Here is a 12,145-nt window from a genome sequence, read left to right as displayed (position 1 = left end):
TCCTTCGACTCTTATAATTGTGGTGTGGTTTCTGCGCAAGTTGTAAATAACATTTCGCGCCCTATATTTTGCACTTTCTGTCTTCAGAATTTCGAAGATTTAGTCCAGTCAACATTGCCAAAAGCTTTCAATAAATTATCAATTGTACAAAAGTAGGCTTGCCTTTCTTTAACTACCTTATAAGACGAGTCATCGGGCAGAGTACAATAAAAGACTGTTTAGCTAATCGCTTCCTTTTCTTAACTGCATACTCTTACCCGGGTCTCCATTATGAGTCAGCTCGATAGCCAAGCGCATCTCGCGTCGGTCCTTAACGCTCTTTCTGACAGGACGGTCCATGTAACTACAAGCTGGTAACGCATCTTGTACCATCTGGTTCTAATGCGTTAGGATAAATGCCTCAAGACTGGGGATAAATCTTTTGAAATCGGTAGTTCTCACTAAAGGATAATATGACAGGAGCGAATTTAATTTACTGCGGTATCGTCTACATCTTACAACCTGCAGACAGCCAACCAAGAACGACATACACGTAACAAAACTTCATGCAGCTTTTTGTTCGTGCTGGGATGGCTGCAGTCACCCATTTGTCACAAATATTCTGTGCACAGTGGTACAGAAAAATTACGCTATGAATACAAAGTCTTCAACCTTCGACAGCAACCATAACAGCGGTACAACTTTACATGCCTATATTCTCCAAAGATGATAAAGAGATTGCAAGCATATACGGTCTGATAAAATAAATAATTCAGAACGTTAATTGTGATAGGTGCCAGGGATCCGAAAGTAGAAGAAAGAGGGTGGGGAAAACTAGTAAGAAAATATGGATGAAGGAAAGAAAAGTTAACCTGCCTAACATAATTTTTGCCATGAGCACAATTTAATTATAGTTTAGGAAGCATGAAGGGAAGTTGTACACCTGAAAGCCAGGCACCAGTAGATACCAAAAAGATTACAAGATGGTAAAGAGAGATTTCGAAATCAGGTTTTAAACTGGGACAGATGTAGCCTCTGACCGTAATTTATTCGTTATGAACTGCAGACTATATTAAGAAACTGCGGAAAAGCAGGAAATTATGAAGAAGAGGCCTGCATAAATTGAAAGTAAAAGATACTGTTGAAAGATACAAAGAGAGCCTTAGACAACGACTGGTTCTAAGATGAGCAGAATAGAATGGTATAGAAATGAACAGATTTCAGAGATGAAATAGAGAAAGCAGCATAGGATCAAATATGCAAAAGATAACGCCTACTGGAAATCGTTGGATAGCAGGCGAGATATTCGATGTATCAAACGAAAGTAGAAAATATAAAAATACAGGCGTCTAAAAAATCAGATAGACAGAAAGTGAAAAATAGAGAAACAGGAATGGCTAAAGGAGAAATGCAGAACTGAAGAAGCACGTATGATTATGGAAAGATAGATGCTGCCTGTAAGAAAATTATAGACCCTTTGGAGAACAGAGACGGATTTATGTCAGTATTAAGAGCCCAGATGGGAAGCTCATACTAATCAAAGAGAGGAAAGCTGAAAGATGGAACGAATCTACAAGTGTGTCTCAAACCTTTTGGCCACGCGGGGTAGCCGCGTGGTCTCAGGCGCCTTGCCACGGTTCGCGCGGCTACCCCCGTCGGAGGTTCGAGCCCTCCCTAGGGCAAGGGTGCGTCTGTTGTCCTTAGCGTAAGTTAGTTTTAGCTAGATTAAGTAGTACGTAAGCCTAGGGACCGATGGCATCAGCAGTTTGATCCCATATGAACTTACTACAAATTTCCAAATTTCTCAAACCTTTTGGATCAAACTGAAACAGGCGATAGTGTGTCCACAACCAATTATACTGAGATAGCGAACCAATGATTAGAAACACATGTTCATTGTTTGTGCAATACACTCCGAACACTGCATAACGACAATGTAGCTCATAATAATTGTTCAAAGTGACGACTGCCAGTCTCAGTGCATTTATTACAACGGCGCATGAAGTTCTGCTGCACTCTCTTAAACATCCCTGGTGTCTGTCGTACCAGGAGAAAGGCAGCTTGGACCCTAGCAAGTTGGTCTTCATACACCAACGTCTTAAGGTTACCCTAGAGGAGGACGTTCAGAGGTGTGAGACCAGACGATCGCATTAGCCGAGGGACAGGACATCCCCTTCCCACCAATGATGATAGTATGTGTTGTTCAGGTGCTCTCGAACATAACATCAAAGTGCGCTGATGTACCGTGGTGCTGAAACCACATCCTTTCAGTGACAACAAACAGTACGGTCTCCAGGAACTGTGGCAGCACATCTCACAGGAACATCAGGTAGTAACACGAAAGAGCCAAACGGGTAGGTAGCAAATAATTATTAGGTGATCTTGGTCAATGCCCGCCCATTGGTTGAGAGAGAATCGTTGCTGTTGGTCACCGATGTAGGTGGCGAGGCGATTGTCCTCACTCCGGGCATGGCAGCTGCCGATATTGGAAACATCATCACTGGTGAATGAGGCCTTATCCGTGAACAACACAAACTATACGAAGTTCGGCACTGCAGCACTGTGGTAGATAATCCATTGACAGATGTGAACGCAAGGCTCGAACTCCGTTCATCCCAGGCCTTGCACACCTTTTCTTATGATAGGATTGTAATATCTGTTCCATCAATGCTATCTTTCGAAGTGTGCATTTCACGGGCAGGTTGACTGGTGCTTATTGCTGGGTAGTTGGTCACACGATCCAACACCACAAAGTCTAATATCCGAACATGTCTTTGGCGGGAACCTTAGCCGGCTGTATGTGGCGTGAAAGACCCCGTCTCTCATAAGCTGGTATCCACGGAGATAAACTTCTTCCAATTGGTAAGACGCCAGCTGAGAAAGTGTTCGCTACACATTCGTGCTGCCTTACGGACACTACGTACTAGCACACAGTACACTAAATGGATGTCTGCGAACCCTCGTGGCGATTTACGTTCCATTTTTGACTACGCGCCATGCACTGCTCGCTGTTACACGAGTCACCATGGACACGTCACAAGCTGGCTGATGCAATAGATGACTGACACTAAGGCAAGTGGTGCGCGTACGGCACAGGTTAATGTGCCGATGCCATACATGCGGTCGTCACATGACACACGTGCTGTTTTCGTGATCGGGGGTGTACGCTGTTTACACCCGCTGCCTGTTACAGTGTACAACAAACGCCCATCACCTTTGCGAGAGTGCGACAGAGCTGCACGCTCCTTATAATACATGCATTGAGGCTGCCGGCCGTCGCTTTGAACAATTACTACCAGCTACGTTGTTGTTATTCGATACACGCTGTGCAGGTCCGTAACACGTTATATATTTCCGACCGTTGGTTCCCTATCTCAATATAATAGGTCGCGGACCCAGTATCATCTGTTTCAATTTGTCCCAAAGGAATGTATAGACGTGCTGTACAAGAGAAAGTAACGACTTTCGTCGTCCCTGATCTTTTACCGCGGCTCCAAAGTGTCGTCCATGTCAAATTATCCCCGCGGAGTGGCCGTGCAGTTTGAGGCGCTATGACATGGATTGTGCGGCCCCTCCCGTCGGAGGTTCGAGTCCTCCCTGGGTATGGGGGTGTGTGTTGTTCTTAACATAAGTAAGTTTAAGTTAGTTTAAGTACTGTGTAAGTCTAGGGACCGATGACCTCAGCTGTTAGGTCCCTTAGGAATTCACACACACACACACAAACACACATGTTAAATTCTTCCAAATTGTTTCACACTCACACAGTAGCAGTCGCTCGTCTAGTGCGCCGCTGTAGGCCATACCGCACCGCAACAAAAATCACCAAATTTTTTGGCTTTGTCTGTGTATTTAATGGCCAGCACTACTCAGGGAGCAGGCGGAACAAAAACCGATGCAAAGCACTCATGTCGGAAGGACAAACAACAAAAGGGCGAGGTAAGCATTTTCATCTTTACGGAATGTTGTGACGAAGATTCCTGTTCAATACCTGTCAACAGCATCTGCGAGTTGCGTGCGTACTGTGAAATGAGAGCACGTGGACCATAAAAAAATTACTGTTTGTCCGCAGAGCAAAACATTAAAAGCCTGCAATAAAAACTTAATGAAAGTCACCAAACGAACAGTACACGCAGCTGCAAAAGCGCAGCCAGCAGGTGAGTGCTGCAAACAATGAGCCTGGCAGAATCGTGAAATACGCGAGAGTATGTACACGCAATGCAGCTGCTCGTGTTACAGCGCACGCGGCTAGCGAATGACTTCCACGTGAGTACACTAAACGAGAAACTACTGCTCAGTGCGAGATGAAACAGCGTTCGTGTGAAAACCGGCGTAGAGAACACATTTCCCGGCAGTAACTTTTGGCATAAACAAGATTAAAAAGTTTATTAACAAAGACGGTTTTTTCCTGTTCCAGGGCCCAGCTAATGAACTCATAACACCATAGCATGGATTTTCTTTTTATGTTTTCCGGTTGACGAGCATGTGCTTACTTTTTTAGTGTTTGAAAAGACGATGTAAGACGTAGAGTATGCCGTACTGTGGCAGTGGCTGAGAGAGTCCATGGTGCACGCAAACGTGTTAGTCGCTCAAATCTTTTGTACGAATGTGATGGCACAACTGTAGCGAGAATAAGTCTCCGCGCTAAATAACCATGCAGTCTGCACCAATCAAGTAAGTAACGGAAAATTCTTCCAGAAATACGCATACACTTTCTGATGAAAAGTATCTGGACATACCTATGCAATGAGGAACTGACCACAAAATGTCAAGGGAGACGGGCCTGCCAGTAGAAAAGGATGTGGAGAGTTTTGTGTTGTCAGTACAGGAGCAGCTATGACATAACAAGTGTGTGAACAGAGCTCAGTGACATAGAACGTTGATTAGTCAACTGGATGTCAGCTGGGAAACAGATCCATCAGGTACATTTCAGCCCTTTCAAAGCAGCCCAAGTTGATGTTTTCCTACATGACTGTGAAGTGGAAACGCGAAGGAACAGCCACAACTAAACGAAGACCAGGCAAACCCCAGATACTGACGAACAGAGTTCGTCAAGCATTGCGAAGGATGACTGTAAAAAAGCGCTGAAAACAGAGGAAGCAATCCTCCGTGAGATCCAAAACTGCGACCAGAAGTCTAGTTAGTGAAATAAGTGTCTATAGGGAGTTAAACGGAAAGGTGTATAATTGTCGTGCAGTTCTTCATAAGCTACGCATATCTATAGCAACTGCTAAGCGATGCTTGAGGTGTACAAAGAGCGAGGCCACCGGACAGGTACGCTTGGAAATGAGTGATTTGGAATGATGAACAACCCTGTACCCTGTGGCAGTCTGATACATGGGTTTGGGTTAGGTTGGGTTGTTTGGGAGAAGAGACCAAACAACGAGGTCATCGGTCTCATCGGATTAGGAAAGGATGGGAGAGGAAGTCGGCCGTGCCCTTTCAAAAGAACCATCCGGACATTTGCCTGGAGTAATTTAGGGAAATCACGGAAAACCTCAATCAGGATGGCTGGAGGCGGGATTGAACCGTCTTCCTCTCGAATGGGAGTCCTGTGTGCTAGCCACTGCGCCACCTCGCCCGATTATGGGTTTGGGTTTGACAAATGCCTGGAGAACATTTCTTGCTATTTTCTGCAGTGCCAACAGTGAAACACATCGAATGTCGTGTTACGGTAAGCGGCTGTTTTTCGTGGTTAGCGTGTGATTCGATTAATATGCTTAAGAACGCTAAATTCAGCGGGATATGAAACATTTTACAGTATTTGTTCCTGATCTATATTAACGACATCGCAGTAGCCCTCATAGATTATTTGCACATGATGCTGTCATTTACCGTCTTGTAAAGTCATCAGATGACCAAAACGAGTTGCAAAGTGATTTAGATAAGATATCTGTATGGTGCGAAAAGTGGCAATTGACCCTGAATAAAGAAAAGTGTGAAGTTATTCATGTGAGTGCTAAAAGAAATCCGCTACATTTCGATTACGCGATAAGTCACACAAATCTGAAGGCTATAAATTCAACTAAATACTTAGGGATTACAATTAAAAATAACCTAAATTGGAACGATCACATAGATAATGTTGTGCGTAAAGCAAATCAAAGACTGCGATTCGCTGTCAGAACACTTAGAAGATGCAACAGATCTACTAAATAAACTGCTTACACTACACTTGTCCGCCCTATTCTGGAGTATTTCTGTGCGGTGTGGGATCCGCATCAGGTGGGACTGACGGATGACATCGAAAAAGTTCGAAGGTCGGCTCGTTTTGTAGTATCGCGAAATAGGGGAGATAGTGCCACAGACATGATATGCGAATTCGAGTGGCAATCATTAAAACAAAGGCGTTTTTCGTTGCGACGGGATCTTCTCATGAAATTTCAATCACCAGCTTTCTTCTCCGATTGCGAAAACTTTGTTGGCACCCATCTACATATGGAGAACTGGTCATCACTATAAAATAAGAGAAAACCGGTCTCGCACAGAAAAATGTAAGTGCTCGTTTTTCCTGCACGCCATTCGAGAGTGGAACGGTAGAGAGGCAGCTTGAAGGTGGTTCATTGAACCCTCTGCTAGGCACTTAACTGTGAATAGCAGAGTAATCACGTAGATGTACATGTAGATGTATTGCGTACTGTGTACAGAAGAGGAAACGATTATTGTTTGACTCAGACCCTGTCATAAAGCAGCATCTATGAGGCAACGGTTTATGGACAGTAACATCCCTGAGATGGACTGGTCTGCCCAGAGCTCCGACCTCAACCTTAGGGATGAGTTGCAATGTCGACATCGCTCCAGACTCCAGCGTACAACGTCACTACTTTGTCTGGTTTCGGCTCTAGAAGAAGAATGGGCAGCCATTCCTTCACAGACATTCAGATTCCTCGCTGAAAGTGTGCCCATCAGAGTCGTCATGAAGTCGAAGGGTAGGCAGCCCCATATTACTGTCCACTGAGTGATGTAATGATACTTCTGATCAGCTAGTGTAGCTATCCATTTCGATAACCAGCGAACGATTGCGCACAGCATTTACTCGAAGACGTAATCAGACGTATGTCGATGGACAGGAGTTAATCTCAGCTAGGTAGCAAGGAGTGTGTAGTTGATCAGAAATATATTTCATTAACAAACTGCAACGTCGGCTGCAGTCTCGGAAACCAATATGGGGAATTAGGTCATTACGAAATTTCGATATTAGTGGAGAATGGAAGGGGAGATGGACGACTTACGTCAACCGCTTAGATATCACAAATCTCAAACAAGAACTCCAAAGAATTAACCGTCCTAGGAACGTGTTGACAAGACTAGGCAGAGTAAGAACAGGCCTTGCATGGTGCAAGTCGATGAGGCAGAGCTGGAGAATACCGATAACTGCGACTTGTGACTATTTGGGAATCTGAGCAAACTACAGACCACTTACTGCAGCGAAGAAATCAAGGACCTATGACAAATGCGATAGAAACAAACGAATCTGCCATTATATTGTTGACGACAATGGACTTGGAACTCTATAGATATAGGAGGGTTGGAACTTAAATAGTGGCAACTATTTATTCACAACCGATACAAAAGAGTTACATGTTTGCACCTGTTACTGTCCTTCAAAGTAGCCACCAGCGTTGTGTAGAACCCGTTGCCAGTGATGTGGAAAGCACAGTATACCGTTAACAGAGACTGTTCTGTTGATGGTGCGAATGGAGCGGTCTAAAGTTATGCTGAATCTCGTGTATGACTATGATGGTGTTATCCTAACGCATTACGTTCCTCCGCGGGAGACCGTCAATGCAGAATATTGCTGTTCGTTTATGTAGTATCACCTGCGACCAGCTTCCCTTCTTCTAGTCAAGTTGTGCAACAAATTCCTCTTGTCTCCAATTCTGTTCAGTGCACCTCGGTAGTTACGTGATCTACCCATCTAATATTCAGCATTCTTCCGTAGCACCACATTTCGAAAGCTTCTATTCTCTTCTTGTGTAAACTAGTTATCGTCCATGTTTCACTTCCGTATATGGCTACACTCCATACAAATACTTCCAGAAATGACTTTCTGATACTTAAACCTGTACTCAATGTTTACAAATTTCTCTTATTCAGAAATGCTTACCTTGCAATTGCCAGTCTACATTTTATACCCTCTCTACCTCAACTATCATCAGTTATTTTGCTCCCCAAATAGCAAAACTCGTCTACTACTTCAAGTGTCTCATTTCCTAATCTAATTCCCTCGGCATCACCTGATTTAATTCGACTACATTCCATTATCTTCGTTTTGCTTTTGTTGATGTTCATCTTATACCCTCCTTTCAAGACACTGTCCATTAGTTCAACTGTTCTTCCAGCTACGTTGCTGTCTCTAATAGAATTACAATGTCATTGCAAACCTCAAAGTTTTTATTTCTTCTTCCTGGGCTTTAATTCATAATTCATTTATTTTGTTTCCTTTTTCTTTTCTTTTTTCCTTTACTGCTTGCTCAGTACACAGACTGAATAACATCGGGGATAGGCTACAATCCTGTCTCACTCCCTTCCCAACCACTGCTTCCCTCTCATGCCCCTCGACTCTTATAACTGCCATCTGGTTTCTGTACAAATTGTAAATAGCCTTTCGCTCCAAGTATTTGACCCCTGCTACCTTCGGAATTTGAGAGAGAGTATTCCAGTCAACTTTGTCAAAAGTCTTCTCTAAGTCCACAAATGCTAGAAACTTAGGTTTGCCTTTCCTTAATCTATTTTCTAAGATAAGTCGTAGGGTCAGTATTGCCTCACGTGTTCAGACATTTCTACGGAATCCAAACTGATCCTCCCCGAGTCGGCTTCTACCAGTGTTTCCTTTCGTCTGTAAACAATTAGTGTTAGTATTCTGCAGCCGTGACTTATTAAGCTGATCGTTCTGTAATTTTCACACGTGTCAATATCTGCTTTCTTTGGGATTGGAATTATCATAGTCTTCTTGACGTCTGAGGGTATTTCGCGTGTCTTATACATCTTGCTCACCAGACGGTAGAGTTTTGTCACGGCTGGCTCTCCCACGGCTATCAGTAGTTGTCTACTACCGGGGCCTTGTTTCGAATTAGGTCTTTCAGTTCTCTGTCAAATTCTTCACGCAGTATCATATCTTCCATTTCATCTTCATATACATCCTTTTCCATTTCCATAATATCGCCCTAAGGTACATCGCTCTTGTATAGACTCACTATATACTCCTTCCACCATTCTGCTTTCCCTCCTTTGCTTAGAACTGGTTTTTCCATCTGAGCCCTTGATATTCATACAAGTGGTTATCTTTTCTCCAAAGGTCTCACGAACATGGTAGAACACTGCAAATTTTTGGATGTACATACTAATGAAAAGTTGAATTGAAAAACGTAAATTACTGACCGTGAGCCGTTCCGACATGAAGTTCAGTTAGTTTTGCTGTTCGTTTAATTGCCAGTCTTAGAAACGAAGCAGCCACCTAGCATACTTTACATCTTTAACACTCAACAATGTCTTATAGAAAAATTTTGTGTGGTAACTCTCCGCTTAGAAAGGAAGTATTTCCTGCACAGAAACAAGTAGTAAGAATAATATGTGGTATGTGGTGCTCCCTCATAGTTTTTCTTTTTTTTAGGTATCGCTTCAAGAAGTTACAACTGCACTCTCACAATATACGCATTATCAGGTCAAAAGTATGTGGACAGCTACTAGTGGACATTAATAAATGGTTTGCCCAATCCTCTCCTTTTCGACGGCTTTAAGTCTGCTGCGGACACTTTCAACGAGCTCCGTGAATGTCTGTGGAGGAATGGCAGTTCATTGTTTATTAAAAGCAGAAACCTTAGAAGGAAGTGAAGTTGCATGCTGGGCTATGGACTGAAGTCGATGTTCTAGCTCATCCCATGGGTGTTCCGTTGGGATTAGATCGGGAATCTGGGCAGGCCAGTCCATTTAAGGAACGTTATTGTCCACAAATAATTATCTCACAGATGCTGCTTTGTAATGGGGTGCAGTGCCATGCCGATACAATCAATGATCGTCTCCGAACTAGTCTACTGTACGCAGTACGCAATGTTGGAAAAAGTGTTCATATCCTACCGTTTTCTTAAGCGGGTTGAGGATGTCACACCAAATCAAGTAAACATCCCCATACCGTACCAGCGTCTCCTCTTCAGTTCACTGTTAGCGCTACACACGATGGCAGATAACGTTCTCCAGGTATACGCGAAACCTAAATTCTTCCATCGGATTGCCACAGGATATAACGTGATTCACCTCAGCAAATCATTAGTTTCCAGTCGTCCACTATCCAATGGACTCGCTCCTTACATCCTCTCAAGCGCCGCTTAGCAAAGATTACAGAAACGTGCATGTTATGAGGAGCTGCTCCATCATTGCACCCCATTCCTTCTACCTGCCTACATCATTGTGCTAGGACGACGATCGGTAGCGCTTTAGAGCTCACGAGTGATTCAAAGAAAAATGGCTGCAAGCAGTATGGGACTTAAAATCTGACGTCATCAGTCCCCTAGACGTAGAACTACTTAAACCTAACCAACCTAAGGATCACACACATCAATACCCGAGGCAGGATTCGAACCTGCGACCGTAGCAGCAGAGCGGTTCCGGGCTGAAGCGCCTAGAAGCGCTCGGCCACAGCGGCCGGCCGGGTCATTCCTTCCGCTGATTTCATTTGAGTTCTTCCAGCACCCACCACAATTTTCACGGTCCCTTTCTGCCACTACATGACGTCTACTTGGTCTTAGCTTATCTGTGGTTTTTCCTTCGCGTTTCGACTTCACTATCACACCAGAATCTATTTTGCGGCTTCAGAAGAATTGTGACGTACCTGATAGGTTTGTTAGTCAGGTGACATCCATTGACTAGTCCTCGTTCGATGTCACTAAGCTCTCTCGGCCGAACTATTCTGCTGTTTCTGCCGCTCTACTGACAACATAATACGCCCGGTCTCCTTTTACTCTAGCGGATACGTTTCTCGTGACATCTGGTGGTCAATTCCTCATTACGTAGGTGTGTATGGATGCCTTTGACCATATTGTGTACATTCGCTAATGAAATTCGCCTTGAATAATCCATTACAATTTCAGAAGAGAAGCGTCGTCCACAGGTACAACGCTAGAAGAAAATATGACGTCTAATACCCATTTTTAAAGCTGGAAGCAGCTCAGAAAGAATTACAGTATGCATCAACAAACATTTTTGATCATTTTCCAAATAACATAGAAGTCTGACTCGATAACTTCTTCTACTGCATTTAAAAACTAGTAGAGTTTAAAAAACAAAAACCTTTGTTTTGAATTTTATTTGCATGAGTAGGACTGAAAAAATATATGTTGATTGCTTTTAAAAGTAATCATGTACACACATCGTGTAAACTGTCTCCTTTCATGAAATTTCATTTAAAAGTTGTTCAAATGATCCATGAAACTAACTAAAGAACTAACTAATTCTCCATTGCGCGCTGAGCAATATACATCGATCGCACAGACAGTACAAGCCCAATTTTTAGTTTGTGTTGTTGTTGTTGTTGTGGTCTTCAATCTAGAGACTGGTTTGATGCAGCTCACCATGCTACTCTATCCTGTGCAAGCTTCATCATCTCCCAGTACCTACTGCAACCTACGTCCTTCTGAATCTGTTTAGTGTATTTATCACTTGGTCTCTCTCTACGATTTTTACCCTCCGCGCTGCCCTCCAATACTAAATTGGTGATCGCTTGGTGCCTCAGAAAAATGTCCTACCAAGCGATCCCTTATTATAGTCAAGTTGTGCCACAAATTTCTCTTCTCCCCAATTCTGTTCAATATCTCCTCATTATTTATGTGATCTACCCATCTAATCTTCAGCATTCTTCTGTAGCAGCACATTTCGAAAGCTTCTATTCTCTGCTTGTCCAAACTATTTATCGTCCACTTTTCACTTCCATACATGGCTACACTCCATACAAATACTTTCAGAAAAGACTTCCTGACATTTAAATCTATACTCGATGTTAACAAATTTCTCTTCTTTAGAAACGTTTTCCTTGCCATCGCCAGTCTACATTTTATATCCTGTCTACTTCGACCATCATCAGTTATTTTGCTCCCCAGATAGAAAAAAGCATTTACTACTTTAAGTGTCTCATTTCCTAATCTAATGCCCTCAGCATCGCCCGATTTAATTGGAC

The 12,145-nt window shown here is 43.2% G+C and overlaps 1 long non-coding RNA gene across 1 annotated transcript in view; it reads right to left on the bottom strand.

Annotated features, from left to right (window-relative positions):
* LOC126171814 (uncharacterized) overlaps positions 1–12,145 on the bottom strand; it is a 579,937-nt gene that overhangs the window by 524,873 nt on the left and 42,919 nt on the right. The window lies entirely within an intron of this gene.

The sequence above is a fragment of the Schistocerca cancellata genome, chromosome 1 (genome assembly GCF_023864275.1).
Source record: "Schistocerca cancellata isolate TAMUIC-IGC-003103 chromosome 1, iqSchCanc2.1, whole genome shotgun sequence".
NCBI lineage: Eukaryota > Metazoa > Arthropoda > Insecta > Orthoptera > Acrididae > Schistocerca > Schistocerca cancellata.
The sequence above is the reverse complement of the archived record's forward strand: the minus strand, read 5'-3'. Positions and strand labels throughout refer to the sequence as shown.